This window comes from Benincasa hispida, chromosome 7, assembly GCF_009727055.1.
Source record: "Benincasa hispida cultivar B227 chromosome 7, ASM972705v1, whole genome shotgun sequence".
NCBI classification, from domain to species: Eukaryota; Viridiplantae; Streptophyta; class Magnoliopsida; order Cucurbitales; family Cucurbitaceae; genus Benincasa; species Benincasa hispida.
In genome coordinates this window covers 14,645,765-14,657,146 of record NC_052355.1, presented here as the reverse complement: position 1 = coordinate 14,657,146, position 11,382 = coordinate 14,645,765, and positions in this window count along the sequence as shown.

Sequence of the window (11,382 nt, the reverse complement as noted above, 5' to 3'; positions counted from 1 at the left end):
GATAAACAACTAGCAACGGTCGCCTAAAGTAAACCAGCAGGTGCAACATAGGAATTTCACAGTCCAAACCAACGAAAAAGACCGCAGGACATGTTGACACAAATCCTTCACCCACTTACTATGAACTACTTCCCCCGTTCACCTTGTTATTGACCCATACAAACACTTTCCGAATGAAGGTGGATGACACGAAGCGTCATATGAATCTCATGGTGTGAATTATGTGGAGACGTGTCAGTTGAATGGAGGTCACTCCCAGGGTGACACGAAGTACTATTTAAATCTCCATTATGAACACTTAAGGACGTGAGAGCTAAAAATAACGTATCATATATGTTATTAATCTCCCACTGAAGTGTTCTAATAAATTTATCATATAAGTTTAAACTCCCACTAAAATGTTCTACTATTTGGGTAAATTTATACTTAGGTTCATTTCGGCTAAATAAACTATCCTAAGTCTATGTGGTTAATCCAAGTATAACGCTTATAAATGGATTTTAAACCTACGATGTCTAGGTGATAAACCGTTTTATTACCTCACAATGCTCACGTATGCTTATAAAAATCAGTTAACAATGCTAAATTATTCGGCCATAATCCCCCAGGTAGGAAGGTTATTATGTAGACCATCAACTTAAGTACCTCCAGCCTTCGATAAGATTATATACTGATTGAGTTTGTAACCCGAGTTTTAAAACTTTTAACGACCTATTTTAATTATTAAAACAAGTGGTTAACTTATGTGAGCATGCAGCTATTCTTTGTTATGGATTTTAAATGTCTAACCCAATTTTATAACAGTTTACAAAATTTTAGACATGCTAAACATCCACAACATATATCAAAGACATTCAATATTCAATATAACATTTATATTAAATAAAAGAAACCCTAAACATTCATACTATATATTATAAAAGTTTATAAAATACTTACAATGCATGTAACATGCTTCCTATGGTGGGATTTTAAATCTACATGGCATACTGTATGCACATATAAGATTTATTTAATTATAACGTACATCACATGCATAAATAACTAAACACATACTGATATGGTTTTAGTTTTTGGCATTTTTAAGCAAACAAAGGCCTAATTATTAACAGCAAGAAATAGCTCTAAACTGCTTCCAGACTGCTCGAACCACTTCAAACCGAACCCAAACAGCTTGAACCAGATGTGAACCACCTGAATTGGACCAACCAAAACAATTTTGAAGGTGAACCGGGTCGAGTTTGAAGATAAACCGGTCAAACCGGTCAATCCTCGAAGGTCTTTGCTCAGTCAACAGGTCAAACTCATCAAACCGATTAAAAAGTCTCTCTCAAACTCGATATCTCGCTCCTAGCTCGAAATCTTGCTCGAACTTGATTCAAAATCTCGCTCGAACTTGATCTATTGCTTGAAATTCCATCACAATCTCACTCGAACTAGAAATCTCGCTCAAACTTGATTCAAAATCTTGCTTGAACGCAGAATCTTGCTAAAATATTCCATTGGAATCTCGCTCCAAACGAAATCTTGCTTGAAACTTGATCAAATTTTGTTGCTCGAATTCGATCTCGCTGGAATTGTGAGTAGTGTTACAACCCTTAAGGGTAGCGTTGCAACACTACTTGATGTTAATCTCACACTTGTTGGTTTTGAATAGAAATCTTGATTGAACTTCAAACTAAAATCTTGCTCTCGCTGGAATTTTGAGCAACGTTGCAACGCTCAAGGGCAGTGTTGCAACGCTACCTAGGCAGAAGCTCATGATCTGGAATCTGTAGCTCGGCTTTCTTCAGTTCTTTCTTCAATTACAACTTAATTTCAACTCTAATGACTCCAAATAAATTATAGACTCTTGAGCACGCATATAAGCTTATCAAACAAGAGATAATTACAAATTTAATTAAGGAATCAAAGAGAAAATAAATGCCAAAACTCAGAAAACCATATCAGTGCACCATTTTTATATATCTCATGAAAAAAACACCCACTACACCAAAATTAATTCTTGAATGCTTAAATGATGCTCTGATACCAATTGTAGAAGTATATCAGCATGCAGTGGAAGCAACAAGAATCAATAAACATTTTAATTCATTAATTTTGGCTGTAAATAAAGCATGCTCATACAATAATAAGAGGGTTTCAAGTCATACCTTTGTAGAACCTCTTGAAACTCGAACTTAGTTGCAACTCTTCTCCAATTCTTCTTGTGAACCAGTTCAAAGTCTTCCCTACTATTCTCTTGGAGCCTTAGATTGAGTTGTAGGACTTAAAATAAGCTTGACTATAGGGAATTTGGAGAAGAAACTCACTGATGCAACTTGAAGAACACTTATTCAACCTTACAAGTTTTCAACAAAACTTCAGCAAGTTCTAACAGTTTGCATGCCTGATTTCCACTTTCATCTTCTCTATTTATTGCATGACTATCATGCATAGAATAAGGCTGCATGAGGTACAGCTCATGATTGGAAAACTGAAGCAAAATCAAGTGGATGTTAAGTGAGCTACTTGGTTGATGTAAGTGCAGAAATCCCATTCCCAAATTTGTGTTTTTCTAATTTTTCTAATTTCTAATTGACTTCCAAAAACAATTAAATTTCAAATTGAAAACTTTTATTAATTCTACAAAATTAATTTCATAAATTAATAATAAATAATTTATTAAACAATTTAATTAATTCTAATTAAATTAATATCAAATATTAAATTAATTTTACACAAATACCACATTCATTTATTTAATATTTAAATCATATTTAAATATTAAAATTCTCCAATTCTGTTTAATTCCAAAATTAAATGTGTAATTTATCTCACATAATTACTAAATCCCTTAATTCTAATTTGAATGTTTCAAATTAACTTATCACGCTACTCTAAGGCTAATCCATTTACGAGCTAGTAAGGAGACCTCGTGGACCTACAAATCATGGGCTTCAACGATCCAAGATTAATTGGCTAAACTATTGGTGATAAAAAATTATGAAAGCAAATATGGTGCATGTCTTTGGCTATGCGTTTGTTCTCATGCATTGGTGGTCATGTGTTGGAATAGAAAGTATGCATTATTCTCGTATGCAATGACCATGCGTCCTATCGCAAGTTTTCTTGCTCTCTCGCCAAGTATAACGAGATCACAAGTTTCTTGGGTGATCCAAGGTTTAACTCAGGGACTTGGAGCTAAATGCCATGAAGTAATGTGTTTGCGGTGAAGAATAAAAGAATGTTGAGGGTTATTAGCCATGCACTACTCTTACTCCTAACTAACAGGTTAAGTAGTGGAAATGTGATTGTGAGAGATAGAGACATGGAAAATGTTAACGCATAGTAAAATGCATGGGAAAATTGATAAAATGGTGAGAATGTCTTCATCGCAACACTAAGCTTGACCGCAAAGGTAACCCCAGCCAACGCATGCTATGCGATCATGCTATACACACTTGATGAAGACGCATGCGATGTATATGCGATAGTGTCGAGAGGCCTTATTTCTATGTCTCTATTCCCACTCATGTGGTCCGACACATACGCAAGATGACCGCATACCACCATATCCAACTTAATGGGTGCATACGCTGTGTAGTAGCAAACAGAGCTTATTCCTAAGTCCCCATTCTTGCTTATGTGATCCAATCTTCTCTCGCGAGTCTAGATTTTGATTTTAGACTACTCTCCCAAGTACGCCTAAATCATGAATGATGCGCTCATAAGACAAGGTAATCACATAAAACATGGTTGACGTAAGATTATTTCTATCTCTAGTAAACACTGCTTACTTTGCTTAATGCAATCAACTACTTACCCTCCCGAGCAGTTGGTTGCTGCTGATTCTGCTTGCAGACAAGCATTGCGTTCACTTATAGACAAGCGTTGCTATAGTTTCACACTAAGCAAGTATGATTTTCTCACAACACTCACACAACACACACCTCTCGGTGGTTTGCTACATACTTCATATGTCTATGTCGCATGATTAAATATGTTATACTCTAGCAGTCTTACTTAGTAGTGCAATGAAAGTAAAGGATGCTAAGTAAATGAAGATGGAGATGGAATCAACGGAAAATATAGAAATGCATTGGTCAAAAAATATATTAATCTCTTAAGCCACAATGTAATACCATACAAGGATAGAAGACAAATGGAGGGCCAGATGGAAGCAATGTCTTGCTTCCATTAGATGTGTGTTAAGGTTTCCTGTGGTGCCATGGATGGACGGTGGAGCAGACTCTCTCAAGATCTAACTTCGGCGAAGGCTCTAGTCGTCACTCGGAATTGATGAAGGAATGAAAAACTCTCAAGAATATCTTCTTATTCATTCGTCTGGATCACAAGGATCCACCCGAAGGTAGCCTTCAAGCACAAGACCTTGGATGATTTGAAATTGTGCTCTAAGGCTTCTATTTATGGAGCTTTATCATCGACAACATTTATGGACCTCCTCTGAATTTGACACTCGCGGCGCGATGTTCCTTTTCATAATCCCTGCCACTCGTGGCGTGGTAGGTGAAATGTCAACATCATCTTTTTTGTGATCCCAGTGTATGCGTTCATGTTTGTATTCCACCAACCTTGCGATCGCCCTTCTATTATGGTTATTATTCTATAGCCGCAATCTCCCTACGATGACCGCATTTGCTTGATCGCCACAACACCCATGCGACGGACGTATACGATCACCACATGCGATCGTCTTCACAATAGCCTGGCTTCTGCGCATGCAATCGATTCCTGTGTTTGCTACGAAAATAAACAGTTAAACGCATAATAACGCTTAAAAGTGGGTTAGCCGTGATTCTTAATATCGATCGACGCAAGTTCGTTTTCTCATGAATCCTTAGTATAATCGCCGCATATTGTACTTAACAGTCCTCATAATTCTAAATAAAAGGCTTATAATGACGTACATTTCTGCATGTCATCAACTATTTACACCGAATTAATCCCAATTCGTTAACTAATGGGTCACTCGGCTAAAGGCCATAATTGCACTCCCCTCACTGCAGATATATTATGTCCACATGATTTAACCATAATTAGTAAGTCGGCCCTTCACAGATTGTTCGTAATAATGGCTAGATCAATATGTTGTTTTACCCCTGATATTACGTCTTGTTCCTTAAGTTCTTATGGATCTTCTAATGAACAATTGGTTTGTGATCCAGTCACTAAACTAGATCCCTCTCAGCCCAATGAGAGGGTGGGGTGTAAAACCCGAACCCTAATTACTTTAAGTAAGAGAAAGTAATGTGATGTCTTCTAATGAGTTAAATGAAGCCATGTTTTAGGAGGGTTAGAGGATGGAAGCAAGAAGAAATAAACTCTTGTGTGGCTAAGTGTAAACCCCGAATTCTAAGTTCCTAAAGAAGTATGTTTAGCCAAAGGAATGATATATTCAATATTTAATAAGTGAAAATTCATATTATTTATAGAAGTTGTGGAGAAAGAAAAACATATTAAATAAGGAAACTCACTTATTGGTTTGGCACGTGGCGGTTAATCCTTGAATTCGGGAGGCGGCAGGAAGATTAAAAAAAAAGGAAATTCGAAAGCTTGGTTTAAGTAATCTACACGAGCAAATTTAGTAAAATTGGTGTCATTTTAAAGCTGGGAGAATCTAGTTTTCAAGGTTGTCTTGTCGGAGAAAGATCATAGGAGCAAAAGAATAGAAAGTGATGAAATTACAGAAGAGATGGAATCTCGAGTTAATCAGGGCTCGAGGTGATGATTGAAAACTTTAAGCCAAACTATAAGAAAGTTTTGGCTAAAGCTTTAAGGTAAGAAAGCTAACTCAATTCTAAACATGTTTGTAGAAGGACGTTTCTTCAAAAGAGGTATGGATTTTAAGTTATGAATTTTTAAATTTGTAACAGAGAATCTGTGCATAAGCAGACAACTATTTGGGAAGAACAAGCAAACAACTCACCGTGGAGATTATAGCGAGATTTTGTCATTAGGATCTTGCTAATGAAGGAAATCTCGCTAATTTTATGATGAGGATCTCGCTTTAAAAGGGAATCTCGCTAGAAATTGGCCTGAATCTCGCTTGAAAGTGAGTATCGTTAGGATGAAAGGATCTCGCTCATGAGGAGGATCTCGCTCATGAGAAGAATTCACTCATGATGAGTATCTCGTTGGTAAAGTTGTCTTTGATGATGAAAGTTCTATTTGAGGTATTTTGCTAGGAATTCTAAGTAGTTTAACCGGGAATTATGTCCTTTTATACCAAGCAGAGCTAGGAGAGGCGTATAACCTGTTAAAAGGTCAACAAACTGTGAGTGACTATGTAATGAATTAATGTTTTAATGATTTAGAAACTATGATTTCCTTGAAGTTATTTCTCATGCTAAGTGTTAGAAACTATGATTTTTCTGAAGATATTCCTCATGCTAAGTGTTTAAATGAAGTGTCAAGCAATGTATTTGTGAAACTATTTCTCATGCTAAGTAAAGCATGTTTTTCATGGAATTGACATGATTTAAATATGTTATCTTGTCCAAATACTTTCAGCATGTTTAAGTAACTCCCTTTTTATGATGAACTAATATGATGGATGAACTAGTATGATGATTTGAGCACTCAGCCTTAGTGCTCAACTAAATTTTTATGACTAATTTTACTTAAAACTCGATATCGAAGGACATTTGAGAATGTATCTGCCCAACCAGATACCGAAGGACATTTGAGAAGGTATCTGACCAACTTGGTATCGAAGGACATTCAAGAAGGTACCAGACCAACTTGATGCTGAAGGACATTTGAGAAGGTATCTGAACAACCTGGTACCGAAGGACATTTGAGAAGGTACCGGACCAACTTGATATCGAAGGACATTTGAGAAGGTATCTTAGCAGCTTGATATTGAAGGATATTTGAGAAGGTATCTGAGTAGAAGTACCTAAGGTATGATGGTACTCAGTTATAGCCACGTGTACGTAGGTAATACGACGTCGAGGGATTGAACAAAAGGGTTCTTCCTGACTAAGGTTGACATTGAGGGTTAGATCTAGTAGTTCACTCTCAACTAAGGATAAAGGCAGTCATATCTTCTCTTAGGCTAGAAGGATAGTTTGGAATTGCTAATGCTTATGAATGTTTATCAACGCATGATTTTACTAATGTATGAGTTTTCCAAGTATGTTCTCCATATCTAACGCATGCTAATAGTTTTTACAAGCTAGTTCAACACGATTTAAACCAACTTATTTTATAAAGTATGAAGCATGCGTTAGGGTTAAAACTAAGCTTGACGTGCTATGTTTATATACCTAAGATTGCTAAACTACATGCGTTGATATTCCTAAACACAATGAAGAGGAGTACTGAAGGTAAAAAAGGTATCTGAATAAATGTACCCAAGGTGTTGATGGTACATAGAAACCTCCACGTACACGTGGGTAGTTTTGATGGAGAGGCCGAATTATGGGTCTCTTAGGCCATAAACCAGCAAAGAGAGGCCGAAGCATGGGTCTCATGGCCGATAGCAGACGTTGGGAGCTAGAGCGGGGTATGCTCGTTCTTAACTAAGGAATAATGATGTTTAATAGTGTTTAAGAGTAGTTATCAATGCTAATGTTTAGAGGAAGTTTCTTGAGATACCCATCGATATATTTTTTTAAAAGAGATCGACATAGGGGTCTCTCCTAGCCATAGTTCAGTATGAAGAGATCGAAGTAGAGTCTCAATTTAGATTCAGATTTCAGATACAATGGTTGTAAAGGTTTTATGTACACATTTGCTTGGTATATTTTAGTTCCAATGTTATGTTTTCAAGTTTTCACTTTAAGCATGAGATTTATGTTCTTATTAAGTCACTCATTGGGCTTCTAGCTCACGTTTTCAAAAGTTTTCCTTTTCAGGTAGTGGTCAGTTTCCAAAAGACTTTTTTGCTGCTGCTCTGCCACTCAAGACACAGGTTGAGGGAAGCGTAATTGAAGACCTATGTTAGTTAGTGCACATGTTCCTGTCTAGTTACTAGTATTCTTGATGGGGCTCACCAGGTTGTAATATCCATGTATGAACAGTGTTGCAAAACCCTGTAATGTATGTATTCAGAGTTTGAGCAATATTTAACAGGTTAGATAGGCAGTAAGTGCCAACAAAAGGGTTGGTAACTGCTGTAGTCACCATTCCATCCAGGTTAAGAGGATAATCTGGAGTGGGATGTGACAAGTCCCCTTGTTCAAGATCTGGATTCAGTACTTAAGAAAACAACTTATCTCCTATCCCTAAATCGGGTAGGCGTGAATTCTGTCTTGCACCCTATGTCCCCAGTTATCTACCTAGTCTTACCCCTGAAATGGGAGCTTATTGAGCTGGCGCTGTTGAGCCAACCCTCACCCATGCAAACCTAAGGATAATTCCGAATAAACAAGAGTCATAGTTAGCGCAGAATTAAGATTGAGTTACCTAGGTCATCTAAGCGAAATAGTCAGCCTTAAATAGTAAACAGCGTTATAAAGTAAGAGTGACTTATTTGACACCCCTACTTCTCATGTCATTACATGAATGAATCTGGATCACTTTCGTTTGTAGTATTTTTACAACAACTTGTAATAGCTACAGAGTAGGTCGTATCCAGTAGTATTACCAGAATAAGGTACCCAATCTTAATCATATACTATAGACTGTTTTGGCTATTTACTTGAACTTGATTCATCTCTATGTCTCTACATAAAGTTCAAGTATTCATATAATAGCCATGGATCGTAGTTTATCGGATTTAGGATTTATGAATGCAATCAATAGATTCAATACCTTTATTGAAGAAATGTTGAATAACAACCTTTATTTGATAATAGAATATGTTTAATTTTTACAAACTGCGAGTTTTTTAGGATATAAACCCAACATTCACACTGTGAGATCTACTCTCAGCCTCGAGGCACCATGGGTGTCCCCCTAGGGTGGGCATTTGGGTAGGTCAATATCAAGGTGAATGGAGGGAGTGTTTATAGTAAGTGGGAGTAAGATGTGTGACAACACATCCCTCGATCTCTCTCATTAGATTAAATAAAGTTTCACGCATCGCCTCGAGGCATCATGGGTGTCCCCCTAAAGGATGGTTGTATTGCATAATGCTTTATTTGATCTCCAGAAATGGATAGGGTTTCTTTAGTTTCATGTTCCAATCAGTTTTTCCCTACGATTGGCTCATTGGGGTGGAACTCTAAAACCTAAAATGAGGGGTTACACTTACACATAATTGTTAAGGATGTTAACAAATTCTAGACCGAACATTGGTAACTATAAGTTACAGTGACAAGGAGTTGTTTCTGTCTAATGGTTGAGAATGTCTCATTTCAGTGAAGGGACATTTGATCACCCTGCGATGACTTTTGTTCTGTCTCACTGAAACATCATTACAAAATAGATGTCATTTAGGGTACACTAGACTATTTTGCTAAAAACTAATTGGTTTTCTTAAATGGTTCAATGAAAGTAGACTAAAATAGTTTGTTCTTTTTTAGCAATTTCATTAAAATGTCTACCACAACTTTAAGTTTACTAGCCGTCGATAAGTTAATGGGAGAAGACTACGCTAGTTGGAGAAACACAATCAATACCATTTTGATCATCGATGACCTTTGATTTGTCATGATGGAGGAGTGTCCTCCCATTCCACCATCCAATGCTCCTCGAAATATTCAAGAAGCATATGAGCATTGGACATAGGCAAACGAAAAGGCTCGAGTGTATATCTTGGCAAGCCTTAATGATGTCTTGGCCAAGATGTATGAGCCCATGCTCACAGCTTGTGAGATCATGGAGTCCCCGAGGGAATTTTTGGACAACCATCTGCACAGCTCAAGCATGACACTCTAAAATACATATTCAATGCCCGTATAAAAGAGAGGGCGTCTGTTCGAGAACACATTCTCAACATGATGATCAAATTCAACGTGGTGAAGATGAATGGTCAAGCATCAATGAAGCCAGCCAAGTTAGCATAACACTTGAATCTTTACTTGAAAGTTTCTTGCATTTTCGTAGCAATGTTGTTTTGAATAGGATTGACTACAACCTAACCCCCTGCTTTACAAGCTACAGACTTTCCAATCCTTGTTGAAAAACAAGGAGAAGAAGAGTGAAGTAAATGTTGTTTCATCTTCCAAAAAGTTCCACAAAGGTTCGACCTTTAGAACGAAGTTTGTACCTTCTTCCTCCGGCATCAAAAAGTGGAAGAAAAAGAATGGTGGAAAGAGGAAGGCTGCTAACCCACTAGTTGCTGCGAATAGGGGTAGACAACCCATCAAGGCTGACAAAGGAAAATGTTTCCACTGCAACCATGGGTACTAGAAGAGGAGCAACCCCAAATATTTCGCAGAAAATAAGAAGGCCAAACAAGGTAAATATGATTTGCTTGTATTGGAAACTTGTTTAGTGGAGAATGATGATCCTGCTTTGATTATTGACTTTGGGACCACTAACCATGTTTGTTCTTTAGGGAATTAGTTCCTGGCGGCAACTAGATGCTAGTGATATGACGATGCGAGTTGAACTGGGAATGTCGTCTCAACTGTGGCAGTGGGAGATCTCCGGTTGTTGGGATTGGTGTCTTAATTCTTCCGGAGTCTCGTAGTTTGTAAACTTTATACACATTGTTATGAATAAAATAAGAGTTATTTTATTTTCATGGTTATTGTATGTAAACTTAAGCATGTATATGAGATTACTTATGGATCATGCATTAAGTAATAACCTAAAAGGTCTGTAGTATAAGGATTAAGGAGGGATACCTTATCTCGGTGACACAACGGATACGGCCCCCTTTGTAGATGTTTACAAGTGTTGTGATCTACTGCAGATAGTATGATCCTAACCCTTCATATGGAGACATGCGAGAGGAGGTGTCCTATATGAAGAATTTGTATAAGATTGGACCACGACATGATTCGTCTCTTTATATAACACCGTTGATAATTGAGACTTACATCTCAGTTAAACGATCATAGGTGACATGACCTTAATCCTGAGTATTTTGGGAACTTCTGCCTTTGAGGGTGGTCCTTTGATTAGTATGCGTGAGAGTGGCCAGATTGCCAACTCAACAAGCCTACCATTTTGGGGATTTGTCTGATTGGGGAGCTGGGAACTCAATTACACAAGATGGAATTCACTCCTTCCTTGAAGTAGGGGTAAGTAGAAAGATTGCTCCCTTAAGGGCTGATTCTGGGTCTTAAACATAGTGACCACATCCTCTCTTTGGAAGAGAGGACTCACTCATAGTAGGACTATAACTTATTGTTCTTTAGAGGAATAAGTGGTACTTAAGGAGTTAGATGTAACTAAAGTGGCAAAACGGTATATTGGCCCAGCTATATTTACGAGCGAGCTATGAAGGGTTATCACTCTGTTGACTGGTTGATATGGACACAG